Source organism: Bison bison, unplaced genomic scaffold (genome assembly GCF_000754665.1).
Source record: "Bison bison bison isolate TAMUID 2011002044 unplaced genomic scaffold, Bison_UMD1.0 scf7180017864263, whole genome shotgun sequence".
Classification (NCBI taxonomy): domain Eukaryota; kingdom Metazoa; phylum Chordata; class Mammalia; order Artiodactyla; family Bovidae; genus Bison; species Bison bison.
The window spans coordinates 2,335,639-2,356,507 of record NW_011494835.1 but is presented as its reverse complement, the minus strand read 5'-3'; the positions used below and the strand labels follow the sequence as shown (position 1 = coordinate 2,356,507).

At 39.6% G+C, this 20,869-nt stretch overlaps 1 long non-coding RNA gene across 1 annotated transcript in view; it reads left to right on the top strand.

The window, feature by feature from the left end:
• LOC104994624 overlaps nucleotides 1–17,885 on the top strand; it is a 57,991-nt gene extending 40,106 nt beyond the window's left edge. The window contains exons 2-3 of the long non-coding RNA XR_825968.1: nucleotides 9,326–9,462; nucleotides 17,369–17,885. This is a non-coding gene — a long non-coding RNA (uncharacterized LOC104994624). The remainder of the gene's footprint in view (nucleotides 1–9,325; nucleotides 9,463–17,368) is intronic.
• Nucleotides 17,886–20,869: the final 2,984 nt, after the last annotated feature.

The window sequence follows — 20,869 nt, the reverse complement described above, 5'->3', positions numbered from 1 at the left end:
TGTTTCCACTCTTTCCCCATCTATTTCCCATGAAGTGATGGGACCAGACGCCATGATCTTAGTTTTCTGAATGTTGAGCTTTAAGCCAACTTTTTCACTCTCCTCTTTCACTTTCATCAAGAGGTTTTTTAGTTCCTCTTCACTTTCTGGCATAAGAGTGGTGTCATCTGCATATCTGAGGTTATCGATATATCTCCCAGAAATCTTGATTCCAGCTTGTGCTTCTTTCAGCCCAGCGTTTCTCATGATGTACTCTGCATAGAAGTTAAATAAGCAGGGTGACAATATACAGCCTTGACGTACTCCTTTTCCTATTTGGAACCAGTCTGTTGTTCCATGTCCAGTTCTAAAGCAGTTAAATGAGGCAAATAATTCTTAATTCATTTGATGTTCTATATGATTGGACCTACATTTAAAAATATTAATTAGCTGCTTGAAAGTTATGTACATATATAAGCTGTTTCACCTCTGTTATTCTGTACAATCCCAATATGCCACTTATCACAGACTATTTTTATACCTCTTCAAATGCTTTGCATGCTCTCCTACATACTCCGCAAGTCCAGATTGGTCGGGCCATGTCTCCTTAAGGCACAGAGTCTTGCTCCCTTCCATTCCTCAGCCTCCCAGGCAGTTAGACTGGGGACCTGAGGCCAGCTTGGGCTACATGTGCTCTGGCTTTTGGGGGCCTCGCAGACCCAGGGAGAGATGCCTCTCCCAGACCTGGGGAGAAATGGCCCCTGCATGGCTAGCCAATTAAAGATAATAAAAGGCTCGACTAGACTCACATCTCTCATATACTAGCCAGGCAATTCTGAGTCCCCAGACACCTCTTTATACCTAATTCTTGCACACCAAGCCAGTATTTCCCCTGCACTAAATCACCTCAGGACCAGGCAACAAGAAATCACTCCTTTAGCATGAAACCCACAAGAATTATTCAAACCTGTCCATCCTAAAATGTTTACCCTGCCTGCCTTACCTTTCCCAAGGAAATCCCAATAACATCATGGCTCAGCACGCCCCCCATGGCCCTGGGAGGTGTTCAGTAGCCCCTCTCTGCAACCGTGGGCATCATCGACATCCTCAAAGCCTCCCTCCTTTGGTTGCACCAGCTTTACCAGTGCATATCCAACATGGACATTCTTGGGACACTAGATGCCATTTCTAACCTCATGTTTTTCATCAGAGACTGGAATGCAAAAGTAAAAAGCCAAAAGATACATGGAGTAACAGGTAAGTTTGGCCTTGGTGTACAAAATGAAGCAGGGCACAGGCTAATGGAGCTTTGCCAAGAGAATGCACTGGTCACAGGAAACACCCTCTTCCAACAATACAAGAGATGACTCTACACATGGACATCATCAGATGGTCAATACTGAAATCAGACTGATTCTATTCTTTGCAGCTGCAAACAGATAAGCTCTGAACAGTCAGCAAAAAAGATGGGAGCTGACTGTGGCTCAGATCATGAACTCCTTATTTCCAAATTCAGACTTAAATTGAAGAATGTAGGGAAAGCAACAAGGTCATTCAGGTTTGATCTAAATCAAATCCCTCATGATTATACAGTGGAAGTGACACATAGATTCAAGGGATTAGATCCGATACAGGGCCAGAAAAACTATGGATGGGGTTCACAATGGTACAGGAGGTGGTGATCAAAACCATCTCCAAGAAAAAGAAAGGTAAAATGGTTGTCTGAGGAGACTTTACAAATAGCTGAGAAAAGAAGAGAAGAGAAAGGCAAAGGAGAAAAAGAAAGATATACCCATCTGAATAGAGTTCCAAAGAATAGCAAAGAGAGATAAGAAAGCCTTTTTGAGTGAACAATGCAAAGAAATAGAGGAAAACAATAGAATGGGAAAGACTAGAGATCTCTTCAAGAAAATCAGAGATACCAAGGAAACATTTCATGCAAAGATGAGCTCGATAAAGGACAGAAACGATATGGATCTAACAAAAGCAGAAGATATTAAGAAGAGGTGGCAAGAATACACAGAAGAACTATACAAAAAAGATCTTCATGACCCAGATAACCACGATGATGTGATCACTCACCTAGAGCCAGACATCCTAGAATTTGAAATCAAGTGGGCCTTAGGAAGTAACACTATGAACAAAGCTAGTGGAGGTGATGGAATTCCAGCTGAGCTGTTTCAAGTCCTAAAAGATGATGCTGTGAAAGTGCTGCACTCAATATGCCAGCAAATTTGGAAAACTCAGCACTGGTCACAGGACTGGAAAAGGTCAGTTTTCATTCCAATCCCAAAGAAAGACAATGCTGAAGAAGTTTCAAACAACCACACAACTGCACCCATCTCACACACTAGCAAAGTAATGCTCAAAATTCTCCAAGTGAGGCTTCAACAGTACATGAACCAAGAACTTCCAGATGTACAAGTTGGATTCAGAAAAGGCAGAGGAACCAGAGATCAAATTTCCAACATCAACTGGATCATTGAAAAAGCAAGAGAATTCCAGAAAAACATCTACTTCTGCTCCATTGACTATGCTAAAGCCTTTGACTGTGTGGATCACAACAAACTGTGGAAAGTTTTGAAAGAGATGGGAATACCAGACCACCTGAGCTGCCTCTTGAGAAATCTGTATGCAGGTCAAGAAGCAACAGTTAGAATTGAACATGGAACAGACTGGCTTCAAATCAGGAAAGGAGTATGTCAAGGCTATATATTGTCACCCTGCTTATTTAACTTACATGCAGAGTACATCATGTGAAATGCCAGGCTGGATGAAGCACAAGTTGGAATCAAGATTGCCTGGAGAAATATCAATAACCTCAGATATGCAGATGACACCACCCTTATGGCAGAAAATGAAGAAGAACTAAAGAGCCTCTTGATAAAAGTGAAAGAGAGAGTGAAACATTGGCTTAAAACTCAGCATTCAGAAAAGTAAGATCATGGCATCTGGTCCCATTACTTCATGGCAAATAGATGGGGAAACAATGCAAAGAGTGACTTTATTTTTTAGGTTCCCAAAATCACTGCAGATGGTGACTGCAGCCATAAAATTAAAGGACACTTGCTCCTTGGAAGAAAAACTATGACCAAACTAGACAGCATATTAAAAATCAGAGACCTTAGTTTACTGACAAAGGTCCATATAGTCAAAGGTATGCTTTTTCCAGTAGTCATGTACAGATGTGAGAGTTGGACTATAAAGAAGGCTGAGTGCCAAAGAATTGATGTTAAAGAAGACTCTTGTGAGTCCCTTGGGATGCAAGGAGATCAAACCAGTCAATCCTAAAGGAAATCAACCCTGATTATTCGTTGGAAGGACTGATGCTGAAGCTCTAATACTTTGGCTACCTGATGCTGGGAAAGATAGAAGGCAGGAAGAGAAGGGGCTGACGGAGGATGAGATAGTTGGATGGCATCACCAATTCAATGGACATGAGCTTGAGCAAGCTCTGGGAGGTGGTGAAGGACAATGGGGCCTGATGTGCTGCAGTCCATGGGGTCACAAAGAGTCGGACATGACTGAGCGGCTGAACAACAAAAACCTTATGTTAGAGAGGATGAAACTGAGGCACAGAGTGTTTAAACAACTTCCTGAGATAACACGATGATCCAGAATTCTCAGCCAGGCAGGCGGGCTCCAGATGGCACTAAACCAAGGCTTTGTCATCTTCTTTGCTCCCCTCTCCCCACTCTGCTGTCCCTGGAATTGCGCCTGGCTTCGTAGTTTTTCTTTGCATTCAGTTGATGTGATATGAGGCCACTTGTGTATTTTTACAGTACTCTCAAAAAGCAACTGCCATAGATGTCGTGCTTGAATTGGCAGTCTGTTCTATCACAAATTCTAGTTTTATTTTAAATTTCACTCAGTTTTGTTTTATTTCGTCTTTAGATTTCTAGATATTCTTTTACTGAGTACTCTTTCCCAGCTCTGACACAAAACTAGTTTCATTGTTTCTGATGTCTACATACAGAGGAAGGGTGACAGGATTGGGGACACTGTCCATGAGATTTTTCACAACTACAGGTAAAGTGTCATTTGGGAGGATGAGAGCTGCCCTTTTTCCTAGGCCACACTGTATTCATGTCATCTCTACATCAAGGCATCAGTATTTCCAAAGCTCCCAGGATTTCTGTTACCCCCAAGTAAGCTAATCTAGCATGATCTGATATACTATAAAAGCAGATGTTATAGTCACAAGCTTTGGTAAAGAAGTCAGGCCAAAAGTGATGAACAAATGTATTAAGTAAGCTCCCCCAGCAAAACAGACCTCAGTATGATCTGAAGACTTCTGATTAACCAACCCCTTGACCTCCATGAACAAATTTTATATTAATTCATTTTCCCCAAGGACCCTGGGGAAAAAGACATGAACACTGTCATGGAATTCTTAGACAAGATTCACGTGTTTGCCCTAAGTTAAGACCAAGAGTAATGGGGGAAGGTTTCAAGCTGATAAATATGCAATCGTTTACCTGTTTTGCCACATGTATAGAGTTAATATGAAAAGGTATATTCCTAATAAATATTTGCCACCACAAGTACAAAGATAAGAAAGCCTCTTAGGAAAAATTGCCAGTGCCCTAGTCTCATGTTTCGGAAAAAGGACTTCTAGGATAACACTCTCTCCAGCCTCTCCACACTCCCCTCCCTGTTTTGCAAACACACACAACAGATGACCGAGGAGATCAGAATGATATGAATGTGGCTCAGCCCTTCTACCCTCACTCAAGTCTACAAAGACAGAGGGCTTTCATTATGGCAAGAGAGCTGGTTCAGGCCCTGGTGAACAGTATTTGAAGGGCCTCCAGAGAAGGGTAGACTATAGTAACAAATTCCTCAGAGGGCTTTGTATTCAGACCCATACTTCTTCCAGATCACCAGCCCCAGTTATTTGTACTGGCTCCCCCCACCTTGCATTACCTCTGGCCTTCTCCTCCAGATCCTCAACTCCATGTGGTCAAGACGCATGGATCAGGGCCCAATATTCCTCCTCAGAGCACAATCTCCTTCTGCATCAGATACTGGAGTTCAGCAGAGGCAAGGCAGTAATTCTGAGTATGTTTTCTCTACATAGTTCTGGTGGATTATTCCAAAGGTTACACTTAGAGGAAAACAAATAATCTAATTCTCCACTACTAAGGGAACATCAGGCTTTCCAGGTGCTAAAGAATATTTCTGCCAATGCAGGAGATGTGGGTTCAATCCCCAGGTCAGGAAGATCCCCTGGAGAAAGGAATAGCAAACCACCGCAGTATTCTTGCCTTGGAAATCCCATGGACAGAGGAGCCTGGCAAGCCACAGTCCATGGGTCACAAAAGAGTTGGACACGACTGAGCGACTAAACAGCAAAGGGAACATCTAAGCTCCATACCCGAATTCAGCCCTAACAGCCATTTGATTCTGATCTATCTGGCTGTGCCCATTTCTCAATTAGTTCCAAACTCAGAAGACTTGTAGGGTAGAAGTAACGATCCTCCATCTCTTCAAACTTCAAAAGGTTCAGTCAAAGGTAATCTTGATACAAAGCTTTTATAGGTAAAAGCTAAAAAATGTTTAACATCTTGTGTGTTTTTTTAATCAAGTTTCCTGAGGTTTCCCTGAGTCCAAAATTCATTTCCTGACGACATCAGGTACAATTATATATCTCCACTCTTTTACTTCATTATTGAACTCACAGAATCTCAGAACTGAAAACAATTGTAAGGAATACTGAGTAAGTACCTTATCCAAGGTCACAAAGCTAGTTGTTGACAGAGCTAAAGCTGAGTCCAAGTCTTCCCATTCCCAGCGGGGTTGGTTCCCTTTCCGTGATACTAGACTTCCTTCTGGAGAAGGCAATGGCACCCCACTCCAGTACTCTTGCCTGGAAAATCCCATAGACGGAGGAGCCTGGTGGGCTGCAGTCCATGGGGTCTCTAAGAGTCGGACACGACTGAGTGACTTCACTTTCACTTTTCACTTTCATGCATTGGAGAAGGAAATGGCAACCCACTCCAGTATTCTTGCCTGGAGAATCCCAGGGATGGAGGAGCCTGGTGGGCTGCCGTCTATGGGGTCGCACAGAGTCGGACACGACTGAAGTGACTTAGCAGCAGCAGCAGCAGCAGACTTCCTTCTAGTGCTTTTTCAGTGAACTGAACATACATGTGTCTTCACTCCTTTGTTAATACAGGAACAATGTTTGGTGATAGCAAATAGATAATGTGTTAACTATAAAACATCAGAATTTGGAGCAAAATTAGAGAAAACAAGCAGCTCTTTTTTCATTTCCACTGATGAGGCCATTGAGGGCCAGCTAGATGGCACAACCCAGCCAGACTTCACTGCTCCTGCATCTACAATCAGTTCTCTTTCCTCCTTGGAAATGCCCCTTCTAACCACTGAAAACCAAAACTTAAGTGTTATTTCTTCCTGCTTGACCAGAAAGCAGAGAAAATAGTAGATATTTAACCCCCTAAATAACAGTATAAGCAGTACATTATTGTAAGTATCACATAATTCTCTTACCAGGACCAGTCTATTGATTGATTTAAATTAGTTCTCTCCTAAAACTTACTACCTTTTTGGTAATGAGATTTCCCCAGCCTAGCATAGATAATATTTAGAATACCAACCCTGTTTCTTGGGTAGGAAATGATTCAATGATGAATGCTGATGAAAACCATTAGTCGTGCAAAACCATATTAAGTTGTTCAGTAACGAGACAGGGGTTGTTTAATGAAGCATGTCTTCACCATAAATAACAACAACAGTAAAGACAAATTTACTGCTTTTGTATCCCATGGACATTTGTCACACATTTCAGAGCACTGGAAATGAAAATTGGATATATTTAATTAAGTTAGTATATAAGTAAAAAGGTAAAAAATGTTTAAGAGAAGTCAATTTACATTTGGGTCATAATTTTTGAGAATAGGCTCATCTCTAATGCAAATACATGAGCTGAATAAGTGTCATATTTATTATATATGCCTTCATTGTCTCTGCTGAACAATTACATGAATATTGAAATTCCAACAGTTGTTTTATATATGTGTAGGTATAACTGAATCACTTTGCTGTACAACAGAAATTAACACAATATTGTAAAACAACTATACTTCACTAAGAAAAATTTTTAAAGAAAATTAATGGACAGCGGTTTGTTAGTTTCAAAGAAAACATGGGCATTAATGAAGTACTGACCCAAGATGTGCCACGGTATGTGCTTCCCAAGCTTGGGGGCCCCGTCCTTAGAAGGACAGACCAAAAGAACTCAAAATCTACATGCAGTGAGCGCACCACAGAGAAACACAAGCCAGTGCCTGAAGGATGAATCTCAGGTGGAACCAGTCAACCCTCCGTTTCCCCCTCCTACAGTGGGGTAGCCCAGCTATACCGGAAGCTCCTTGGGAGCTGGGATGGCACGCTCCTCATCACTGTGCTCCTAACACAACCCAGACAGCTGTCCCTTGCCCACCACAGTTCTGAAGCATCCCATCTCCTCCCCTCTGACCTCGTCCTTTTCTGAGTAGCTTTCTTAACAACTCTTTCCTTTTCTACCTTTTCTGTTTTCTAGCTTTTCCAAATGTTGTCCTCAACACCAGCTCTGTGCTGGTCTTGTTCTTTGTGGTATCCAGAGTACCCACCACTAAGAAAGCCTGTAACATCATTGACAAGTGGGTTTGTGTCTACTTGAACATTGTTAGGCAGCAAGTTATTTGAGATGGTTTCACCCATTCATTTTATAGCAGTTCTAACTGTTAAACTCTTCTTCAGGAAACCCAGACGGATGGGTGTTTTATGGGTGGGGGTGGGAGGAAGGCAAAATTCGGCTTCCTAGATGCATATTTTCTTCTTATCACTATATTGGAGCAAAAATACGCCTCATCATCTTTCTTCCCTTTGGAACTCTACAAGAATGATTATGAGCCTTGTCCTCAATAGATATTCAGTTAATTGAAGATAAGATGTCTCCCACTCAAAACAGTTCAGCTTGATCATGGTCAATACTTCTCATTGCCCTTGACATTAACTTCTACCTGTCCTCCCCACCACACTTCCCTTTTCCTTTAATGTATAATCTGCTGGTATTTCTAAATAAGAAAAATAATTTGGAAAGTATCAACTTGCAAACTCTTTGAGGAGCTCCTTAGAAGAAATCAGCACTGGTGAATAAAGTCCTGCCAGACTATCCTAAGGAGAAGGCAATGGCACCCCACTCCAGTACTCTCACCTGGAAAATCCCATGGGCAGAGGAGCCTGGTAGGCTGCAGTCCATGGGGTCAGGAAGAGTAGGACATGACTGAGTGACTTCCCTTTCACTTTTCACTTTCATGCATTGGAGAAGGAAATGGCAACCCACTCCAGTGTTCTTGCCTGGAGAATCCCAGGGACGGGGGAGCCTGGTGGGCTGCCGTCTATGGGGTCACACAGAGTCGGACACGACTGAAGCAACTTAGCAGCGAAAGCAACAGCAGCAGACTATTCTAATTTTCTCTGACAAAGTAAAAGATCAGATAAAATTTATGATGAGCTTGCATTTAAAATTCTGGTCATGGAGCATACTGAGCCATGTGTCAGAAAGTAAAATCTACCTGTCAAGCAATAATTATGGAGATGTAAGCCTGACTGGAAAGCAACACCAACAGTGTGGTTGATTCTATATAAACTGAGGAACACGCACCATAATCCACAGACTCCAATCACGCAGAAATGAGAACGGTCCCCAGTGATGGTGCGTGATTTTATCTATGTGAGTCTTGCATATGAACTGTCTGAGCTATATCCAACTGCCTGCTTCCACTTTACAGTCAATGAGGAAAGTAGATAAAACAAGCATACATCTACACACAGATGTACCCAGCTAAATGTATGGCATCTTTCCAAGCCTCCAAAACATGTTTTTAAAGGGCACAAAAAGTTTAACTAAGGGCATATAATATAAAGTTCTTTTGTTTTACCCACATAACAAGTAAATCAAAAGTCAAAACCTTCCCTTTCTAAAACCAGAGCAATACTCTTAGCTACCAAGGACTTACTTTGTCATTCTCTAGCCACAGATCTATTGCCATTAAGGTGGCGAGTAATTACTGTTTGTCAGAACTATTCTCGCCTTCCGTGTTTCTGTTTTTTTATGCATGGTGGGGAGAGAAGGGGAAAATAGAGAGATGCATCAGCAAAGCTCTTGGTCTTGTAGCTTTAAAGGGGGTTCAGAGACAAGGAAAGCCCATACTGCTGTCAAATCTACCAGGAATTTGTACACCAAAACCACCTCAGCAAAAAGATACTGCATCATAAATATTAAATTAGAAGTTATTCACCACAACACTGTTCCCCACCTCATTTACCTTCTATACAGAAAAAGTTTCCATCGCTCCTGTGAGTTGAAGTAAATGAGAGAACAGACTTGGACTCAAAATAAGAACAAGTTTTCATAAATGAAACAAGATGTATAAAAGAGGAGCTTTCATAAACGAAACAAGATGTATAGAAGAGGTGAGTAACATAACTACAGAGAGTATATAAACTGTTACCAATCACTCAAAGAGGCCAGAAATGGAAAGTTCTGCCTGAAAAGTTCTGCATGTCCCATCACTGAATGAGCTCGAGTTGTTTCCCCCAAGAGTGGTGGCAGAGGGAATCCCCATATCGGATGTTTTGATAAGATTTCAAAAGGCCCTTCTGATATCAAAGAAGTGATCATACTAGATCCTAAATTACTACTCCAAACCTTTCCTCTATCTTTAAAATCATGGATGCATTGTGTGGCTTATTCTAATCATGTTCTAAATTAATTCCAAAAAGCCATTTCTAATGAGAACTTGAAGTCATATTTATTTTGTTCTCTACACAACTATAAAATTATTTATCTATGGAACAAAGAGTACTTTTTTTAATCCATGTTAGTATAAGGAAAGGTGTACAAGAATTATAAGGAGCGAGGCCAGCATTTCTTAGCTATATGCCCTTAGGGCAGGATACTTCTCAAAGGCTTAGTTTCATCATCAGCTAAGCAAGGACCACATGGGTTAATATGCCAAATTCCTGGGACTCAGTGGCTGCCCAATAAATGGCATCCACGGTTACTGCAGCTGTTCTTATAAACAGAGATAAAATAAAAGGTCTTGTGATGTTGACTTGTTTTTATATTGAGGAAATATTGAACACCTGGAAAAGAAGAATTATAATCCTGGACTTGGGATATGATCATTTTTCTTTCAGAATGTTTCTCATTAAAAATTTTCCTTGGGAATGGAGGATGTGATATAAGAGGATAAATCCTTTTTTTTTTTTTTTTTTCCAGTTAGAAAGTCAGACAGTGTTACTTATTCTCAAAATGAACCTTTTTGAGTACATTCCTGGAAAAATGATGTGTAGTCTGAATTCAACACAAGAATAGCTTGTGGTAAAGAGGTCTGTTAGTAATGACCACTTTAAAACTCCTGAAATCTTTAGGTTCCTGAAAATAAGGATTTATCATGAATGATCTTATGTCAAGATTGACAATATAGGGAAAAATTGAGTGACACATTAAAATCTCATAATTCTTACCTATCAGATGTATAAGTAGAACAACTGACCAAGTTTTCCCTAAGAAAATGGAGACCTAAAAACTTTTCCCATCTCACACACACACACACACTCACTCACTCCAATAATACATAATCAGAGTGCTTTTCATCTTCCTGGAAAACACTGTATACAGTATATTAGCACTGTCTGGAGAGGCAACCATCAGAAATACAATGCTATGAGTCAACACTGCCAGTAAGAGGAGGAGGAGAAGTTTTAGGTGTTAAAATGTGAAGTTTGCCTGAGGTAGAAGAATACACAGCCAGATCTCAGCTTGAAATGTCCAGCTGATTGTATGCATATTTTTTCCAAGCCACTCTGTGAATGCCTATTATTCATTAGCTAAGTTTAATGTCCTTGCTTTGGTAAAAACAAGCACCCTGCCTTCACTTTTCAAAACATCTTTTTACCCTCTTCTAGTCTGAACTCCTCCAGATACTCACCACTTCCTATTCAAACCAGGAACTGATAACTAGTCATTTTTGTCCCCTCACTATCCAGAATGCTGTAAGCCGTTGGAGTAAACCTAACCATCTGCCTCTCAAATGAACCTTGAATCAGCTCCATACTTGCTGCCGGTGTATCTGGCAGCAGGTCCAGAGGAAGTGGAGGAGAATGCTGGGAAACTCTAATAAAACTTCAAAAAAGGCCTTCTTCACCTTCATGAGCTGGAAGGAAACGAGAGGTGTTCTGGTTCCACCCTTTGTGGTGCTGTTGGGTGAACTGAGTTGTACCCCATCACCCAGATTGCAAAGGCAGAGCTGAAAACAAAACCTGGCACCCAAGCCCTAGTTCAGTTTTTACTAACACACACACACCTTGATTTCACTTGAATTTCTCCGTCTCGTTTGATAAAGAGTGAAACCACTAAAAATTATTGTGAGAAAAAAAAAAAAAACTGGTTTCACAGTTGACAGATTTAATTCCAGGGGGAAAAGGGAAAGATGTCTCAAAGGCATGGGATGACTGGACTAATCCCCAGTCAGGCACATTCACGGGGGATGTGGGAGTATAGGCGATCCCTGAGGGAGAAAGAAGGTGGGGGGCAATAAACAAACATCGTGTGATTTAATCATGGGAAAAGCCTCTATTTATGGAGCGGGAGCAGGCTAAACATTAATTGCCACTTCAGGCTTCTTCCTCTAAGTATGCTAGGACTGGTTTTTCAAGTGCAAAGGAAGAGCCCAGACACGTTACAAGAGCACACAGCACGTTCTCACCACAGCCTCCTCTCACAGCTCTGTCTCACTCCCTTCTCACCCTAGACCAGCTCCTGGTCCCCAGTCCCCATTTGGGGAGAACAGACCAGGGTAGGGCGTCAGCAGCAGAGGAAGATGTAGTGGCAGCGTCAGAAGACAGCAGGGGCCACGAGACTATAGATCTGGTGTTCATCCATAGATTGACCAACTTTTGGAGGAATCTGTCTGCCTAGATGGCAGTTGAGAACAATCTCAAGAACAAGCATATTCACTCATGTCATCCCTTTGGTTTTGATTCTAGTTTTTCCCCTTTAACATTCAAAAGAGTAGCCCAGGGACTTCCCTGGTGGCTGAGTAGCTAAAACACAGCACTCCCAATGCAGGGGACCCAGGTTTGATCTTTGGTCAGGGAACTAGACCCCACATGCTGCGTGCCACGACTAGAAGACTGAAGAGCCCACGGGCCACACCTAAGGCCTGGTGATCTCAGTCACTCAGTCATGTCCAACCCTTTGCGACTCCATGGACCATAGCCTGCCAAGCTCCTCTGTCCATGGGATCCTCCAGGCAAGAATACTGGAGTGGGTTACCATGACCTCCTCCAAGGGATCTTCCCCACCCAGGGACTGAGCCTGCATCTCTTAGGTCTCACCATTCAACAAATCTTACATTTACACATGACTGGTGTTCTTGGTCAAAACCAGTGGCTTTTCTTTCTTTACCTTCCCCCATCTCCCCAGCAGATTTTGTACGGCTGACCTAGTAGAGAATTTTGAAGTTAAATTAGAACTGAAAGGATGGGGGGAAATCTGCTCCACATTATTCCAGGTAGTAAAAATAATATAAATCACTCTTTTTATGGATGTCAGCTGTTCATATATCACCTTCAGTTTTTCCATAGTACCTATTTAATACTTAAACTGATACCTTAAAAAAACTTTGGTATTTGCCTTAGTCTTAGTCTAAGCAAGAAAAACCTGTCAAAGAATGAATCTGAAATACATGTCTATTTTTCTAGTTTATGTTAAATTTAAATATGTAACTAAACATTTTGAAGTTTATTCATATACTACCAAAACTTATCTCAAGTTTCATCCTTGGGCAGCATTGACTTCTGGAAACACTGAATCAAATTAAAGCATGCTGTGGATCAGGCATGACAGACTTATCAGAAACAAAGAACAAATGGATATTAAATACTGTGAGGTAGAAAGGCTTGGGCCAAATTATGCAGAACTTGATACGGCCAAAAAAAGAAAATGCAATGAAAGGTTGGGAATGAAATTAAAGTAATGCTTAAAATAAATGCATTTTCTAGGCATAAATAGGATACAGCGGAGGTGGGAAGGCCTAGATTTGAGAAGGCCAGACATCTGATACAAAAAACAGCCATGCCAGATAGTGAGAGCCTGGTCTAAACTGATAGACTCAAGATAGGGGAAAGGATGAAGAGCTCTGCTGTAGTAGGAAAAATAGACAGGAACCTACAGACAGAGGAGAATCAAACTGAATGAGGAGACAAGGTCAAAGATGATGGCAAGTTCTCACACGTGTGACCACTGATGCCACTGGCAGATGACGGGATTCTGAAAGTAGATAGTCACATGAAAATGTCCAATCAGCACTCAGCAATACAGTTCAAAAGCCGGGTGAGAGGATGGACTCTCGTGATCTGGGAGTCATCAGCATAGATTTGAGAGACAAATTCATAGAATGGACATGCACCCCAAAATAGAAAGTAAGAAGAGCCAAGTACAGTTCTATTCAGGAAATCGGGTTGAATAAGCTGAGAAAGAGGTCATTTATTAACAACAACAAAACTCTAGAACAGGTTTTTCAACCTTGGCAGAACATCAGAAAGATTGGGGAACTTTAAAGATTACCAGAGTCTGTGCCCCACCCCAGACCAATCAGATGTGCCCCTCGGGGACCATAACATTCATATCATTACCAAATTCAGACTGAAGTATGGACAACTTTACGCATATAAAGAACTTTAAGCCAGATCTCTTAATCCTGCACTTTAAGAGCCAACCTAATTTTCTAGCATTTATGACATAGAGACAACGATAAATGAATAAAGTACACATATATATTAATAGTGATTTTGTGTAAGATATCTGGTATTTGTTTTCTAAAATTTCCATTTTTATAAACTTTTTTTCCATTTCATTCAGCACTTCAGTTACTTGAGCTTGGAAGTTCTTTCAGGGCATCTTATCTAAACAACCATTTTTAATATGAAAAAAATACGGTATCTATAAACTCTCTTTTTCCCACTTGTGAATGCTTCTAAAATTTCAGTGCCTAGTAAGAGATTCCTTCTTTTTTTTTCCACTTCTTTGTTTTCTTCACACCAGTTTGGATGTTGTGATTAAGATACACCTTAATCTTAGTATTTATTATTTGCAAAGCTTTTAAAGTCAAATGGAAAAGAAACTACGAGTTTAAACAATCTTTCAGATTTCTTGTTTTTTTTTTCCTTGTTACTTCACATTGGATAGGAAAGGAATATACTTCCAAAAAAATAGGCTCATCCTAAATTCAGCTGTGCCCATAGAGGGGAACAGCTGTGCCTTTGTTCCCCTAGTTGCCCTGAGGAATGACACCAAAATTTCATCTGAGATATTTTTTCAGGTATGAATTTGGATGGATAGATGAAATCATCATGTGTACAGATAAGGCTATGATATTGGAAAACTGACTCAATCATTCACCCACCTTACAGGACAACTTATACCAAATATTATAAAAAACAAGAATGACTAAAATTCAGTAAATTGTGTTAATCATTTAGCACTTGATGTTTTTGCTGGATAATAATGTTTATGTCTTTCATTGACACAGGGCTTACTGTGTAATAAGGGAAAAAAAATCTGACTCCAAGAAAACTTAAGTATCGTAAGGTTATATAACTTGTTCTAAAGAACAAATAGCCCATTGTTAAATTCTAAATTAACTGGGAGACAATTCACATCAGTTCACTTCACTCACTCAATCATATCTGACTCCTTGCAACCCCATGGGCTACAGCACACCAGGCCTCCCTGTCCATCACCAACTCCAAGACCCTACTCAAACCCATGTCCATCACATGGGTGATGCCATCCAACCATCTCATCTTCTGTCCTCCCCTTCTCCTCCTGCCCCTAATCCCTCCCAGCATCAGGGTCTTTTCTAATGAGTCAGTTCTTCGCATCAGGTGGCCAAAGTATTGAAGTTTCAGCTTCAGCATCAGTCCTTCCAATGAATATTCAGGACTGATTTCCTTTAGGATGGACAGGTTGGATCTCCTTACAGTCCAAGGGGCTCTCAAGAGTCTTCTCCAACACCACAGTTCAAAAGCATCAATTCTTCGGTGCTCAGCTTTCTTTATAGTCCAATTCTCACATATCCATACATGACTACTAGAAAAACCATAGCTTTGGTTAGACAGACATTCATTAAAGTAATATCTCTGCTTTTTAATATGCTATCTAGGTTGGTCATAGCTTTTCTTCCAAGGAGCAAGAGTCTTTTAATTTCATGGCTGCAGTCACCATCTGCAGTGATTTTGGAGCCCCCCAAAATAAAGTCTCTCACTGTTTCCCCATCTATTTGCCATGAAGTGATGGCACCAGATGCCATGATCTTAGTTTTCTGAATGTTGAGTTTTAAGCCAATGTTACACTCTCTCTTTCACTTTCATCAAGAGGCTCTTTAGTTCTTCACTTTCTGCCTTAGGGTGGGGTCATCTGCGTATCTGAGGTTATTGATATATTTCCCAGCAATCTTGATTCCAGCTTGTGCTTCATCCAACCTGGCATTTCACATGATGTACTCTGCATGTAAGTTAAATAAGCAGGGTGACAATATACAGCCTTGACAGACTCCTTTCCCAATTTGGAACCAGTCTGTTGTTCCATGTCCAGTTCTAACTGTTGCTTCTTGATCTGCATACAGATTTCTCAGGAGGCAGGTCAGGTAGTCTGATATTCCCATCTCTTTAAGAATTTTCCAGTTTGTTGTGATCCACACAGTCAAAGTCTTTGGTGTAGTCATTAGAGCAAATTCACATACATACACCAAAAAAAAATTTTTTTAAGAAAACGAAGATAATGTATAAAAATATTGTAAATCTCAGTATACCAGAAATTTTGGGAGGTAGGGGGTTTTACATCATGCAAGGTTTTTACATCATGAATTTTCTTCTTCATGCCTTTTAAAATATATCCTGTGTGTCCCCAGCTTCTCCCCTGTTAGTGTCTACATATCAAGTTGTGTGCATATTCCACCTAAAAGCCCTTCAAATATTGGGTTGGCCAAAAATCGTAAGCTGTTCCCAAAACTCAAATGATCTTTTTGGCCAACCTAATATTTTAAAACAGTGATTAGGTCCCCTTGGTAATCTGTTTTGCAGTCAAATAGCCCTATTTATTGATCTGCTTTTCATGGCAACCTCTTCTTCCTCCTAGTTATTCTCCCCTGAATCCAGGGGCATCTACATATTTTTCCAAACTCCGTGCTCTACAGAAGTAAACATATTTCAAATGAAATTCAGCCAAAACTGAAGGAGAATGAAATATTGCCTGCTTCATTTTTCATATTCTTTCTCAATGTTTGTTCACTATTGGAACTTACATCCTAATATAAAGCCCAATCCATATTTTTTTGCTGATGTTCTATGAACAGTCTCAAGTCTTTCTCACAGGTACTAAGACCAAGCCATAGCTCACTCTTACTCTCATTAATTGGTTGTTTCTTTTTACAAGGCATCCCATAGCTTTAAATTTCCTTTTAACTCACCAGAGTGGCCTAAATATGACAAGAGAAAAGCACATGAAACCAAACACTACACAAAATTCACTAAAGAAAATATAATACAGTTGTCAAACATTAAGCCTTGTGTTTAACCTACATGAAAATTTCAGAAAGTTTATGTGATTATTGCAATACCAAATACTTTTTCAAATTATTTTTTTGTCTTCACAGAGGATTTCTAAAGTCATTTCAGATGACTCACTCTTGCAAAATTTATGAAACAGGATTATATTTTCTAGAAATGTGTCCTTTGTTATAAAGGCTAGTTTTCATTTGCTTGGAAGAGGGTAACTGGTATTTTTATCATCTCATCAGGAGGCAAAATTCACACTGCATTTTACTTGTAGACAAGGATTTGGCAGGATAAAGAAATCTGGAAGTTTCTTCTCGAAGGAGCCAAGACTTCATGATCTCAAACATCAGCTCAAACTATTTAAATGAGTGGGCAGAATGCAGCCTGTGAGATTGTGGTGCTGCAGAGTTGCCTAATGGAGAGAATGAGAATGATCAAAATTGAACCAGAGGCCAAAAAAAAAAAATAGAAAAGAGAAGTAAAAGTAAGGAGGAGTAGCAGCAAATTGAAATGAGAAAAATAATAGTTGTCAAAACAATAAAGTTACAGAGTCAAGAAGAGATTAGGAAGTAGGAACAATAAAAGGATAATTTACAAAAGAGGTAGAATCATTCACACAAAAACATTGCTTGGAATAAAACAATAAAGGGCACTGTAGCAAAGAATTCCTGTTTCCTAGAAGAATTTTTAATACACAGATTATTTTGTCATGTTTAATATCGGCTTAACACAAAAATAAGAAATGCTTTCTTTTCAGGAATCCTGGCTAAGCAAGCTGAAGAAAAGGTCATCTATCAAGAAGACAGCAGGATTTGTCAGTCTTGGCAGCATGTTAGAATCATCTGGAAAGCTTTAAAAATTGTTTAATTTTTTTCATTTGACTTTTTATAGTTTTTTTTTTTTTTTTTTACTTTGCAATTAGAATTTTTTTTTAAAGAGGAATTCTTTCTTTTCAGTTTAAGGCTATACTAAGAGTCACTACTCGACCTGTAGAAAATTATCTCTCTGGTTTTATGGAATTTTTCTGGAGTGTCTGAACTTTCAGACAGCTACCTTCCATTGCAACTTGCTTATAATTTTCATTTTGAATTTTTTTGGAGTCACAGTGAAACGCTTCTTCAGTATTTCTATACTGAATCAACACTGATTCCCTATTCAAATGATGTCCTCATTGAGAAAGACACACTAATTTCAAGATTTATACAGCTAAACAAAGTCTCAAGTTCAAGTTTCCCCCACTATCAACAGATTGTGGAAAATAAAAATACTAATTAAAATACAGAAATGAAACTGCTGGTTTCTGGGAAAAAGTATGACTTTCAGAGAAAAATAAGATGCTTTGCATGAAAATATTCTCACTAAAAATACAATTTTTCAGGAAATTATACCTTTGTTGTCATGTGGCTGATGATATTTAAATTTAAGTGGTTTAGGAAGAAACACTTAATATGAATTCTAGATCAAGGTTTTGTGCTTAAAATTCTAAGATGCAAATAAAACTGTTTTTAGAATATTTCTACTTTCAAGAGGAATCAAAACAATGAACATTATATTCTCTTATATCAAACATACATATTTTTTAAATTTTCTTTTTACACTCTTGAAACATTCCCTCCACGTGTGAAACAAAAGGAATTTCTGATTAACTGATACTAAAGGTTAACCTAGAGGTTAAAAATAAGTACATTTCAACACTGTAGTATAGTGAAAAAGGGAACTGTTATAGAATTGGGGTATAAAAATAGCCCAAAATTTCAGCCTAATGAACAAATGTGAAACACATTATTGTTTTCTGAATCACTAAGTTTTGCCACCCAAAACTGTCTACCATTCACTTTATACTACATAACTTGGGAGCTTGTGTAACCCCAATGATCTTTCAGAAAAGGCTGGGTCTGATTAATTTAGTTGAGTTGCGTGTCATGTCTTTTACCCACAAAGGACAAGCTCCCTCATCTCACAGGAACGCTGTCATGATGCGTCTCTCAGCTTTTGTTCATGTTTCTCTATTTGACCCAATTACTCCTTTACTTCCCTGTATCTGTCCTTTCTTTAAGTATCACGTCTTCCATAAGACCTTTCCAACCATCAAGCTCACTTTTCTCAATCTTAGTAGAATCACAAAACCACAGAAGATGAGAAAGTAAAGCGGCAAAGAGGTTCCACTAGTGTGTTAGGAAATATTTGTTCTCTTTAATGTTCACAGTGGCAATCAGATGTAATGACATCATGTTGTCTGATAGCTAGCACCTTGTGAAGAAGGAAAAAGGAATTCATATTTATTGTGATGACCAGGTACAAGTCCTTCCTACATGTCTTATTTAATCCACACAACTGTCCACTTGAAGGATAGCTTTACATTATGCTTTACTGAGCATCCGTTTCCACACCAGGAGGATGCCTTGACCAGCTACAGGAAAGAAAGGGTCAATACACTCTAAATTATCATCATTGTAAAAACTCTCCAAATTCAACTGCTCACTGTAAAATCATACCAGGTAGCAAACTGGTTATATATCATGACATATATGTAAAATATGAAATGCATATTATGATATAAGCATGTCTTGACAGCAAGATACTTAGAATTAGGCTTTCATAACCATCCCATCAAGATTGATTTTATGTCAAAATCCTATTTTAAAATACCTGCTTCAAAATCCAGACCAAAGTAATATCCATCCTACTCCATAGTGGTACCTATCAAAAATCTGAAAGAATTAACAGAAAAAGAACAGTTAATGGACATGTGACCCATTCAATGCCCTGAAAAATGTACATCCCTGAATACTACACACTAGAAAACAGTATATGTAGTCCTTGGAGCTTCTAACATTAAGTTTCACCGTTCGGTCCTCAACTTTTTTTTTTTGTTTTGGTCGGGGGGAGGCATTGTGTCTTTTCCCTGGCCCACCACACTCACTAAGAGTTGGCTGCACTTCAGAACCCATGGCTTTTTTGTTTGTTTGATTTGTTTTTTGTTGTTTTTTTTCTCCCTCACACATCTGAGTCTTTGCGCTTGTCAAACAATGCTCTATCTAGAGTACTCATCACCCACATTTTATACTAGGCTAAACCTAGTTTCGTCTAAGTCAGTTTAAACACTCATCCTACAGGAAACCTCCATCCCCAGCCCTTCTCGGTGTCAGTGAAGATCTGACAGATGTACATGCAAATAACACAGAAAAAGCCCATCTGCTTTATCAGCCTCTTTATCTCATTCTCCCATTACAGTAAGCTCCGTGAGGGCAGGAGAGTGAACACCAATAAAATGAACAATGACCAAAGTGAAACTCAAAGAAAAGAAACACATGGCATCAAAAACTCAGAACGGTTATAAAATGAAACTTCCTTTCACAAAATATACTCAGCAGGAAATGAGTCATGAGAAAGATGTTATCTGGTTTATAGTCAAAGGACTGGGATTTATACACCCAACAACCAACAAGGCTTTGAAGATGTAGGGTGTATATGAAAAACTCCATAAAAATATTATCTTACTTCCTAAGCAAATTCCCAAAGAAAAAAATGAAAGGAAGAGCAGAGACAGCTTTGATTACATAAATATCTGAAATACATCAGAAATAGACTTTTGGAAAAATGGTGGTATGATAGCAGATATCCAATCCTTCCTAAAAACTCAGCCAAATCACAAAGGAAAAACAAGAATAGGGGAGAATCTGCATTAGAGGTCACACTGATCAAATTCCAGGGGTAGATAGTGAATCTATTTTATTCTATTCTAGTGAACTTAAGCATAAAACTTTGCATGATTTTAGATGGCTATGGCTTCCCTGGTGGCTCAGATGGTAAAGCGTCTGCCTGCAATGTGGGAGACCCGGGTTCCATTCCCTTCTGGGTCGGGAAGATCCCCTGGAGAAGGACATGGCAATCTACTCCAGCACTCTTGCCTGAAAAATCCCATGGACGGAGGAGCCTGATAGGCTACAGTCCATGGGGTCGCAAAGAGTTGGACACGACTGAGCGACTTCACTTTCACTTTCGGAATCATTAGAAAACTTAACAAAGAATAAAATATCAAGTTAACTTTTCCAAAATGACTGAGAAACACAATCCAGAATCAAGCTATGAAAAAAAATGACAGCTGTATAATCGGGCACCTGCCTGCAAAACTCAGAAGCTGTCACCTGGTAATCAGGAAGTCACAACAAAAACAGATATCCTAAAATGGCATTTGCTGTCAGAAGCTAGCAGAATAGCCTATACCTCACTTCTCTCTTCCAAATCCCATAGAAAT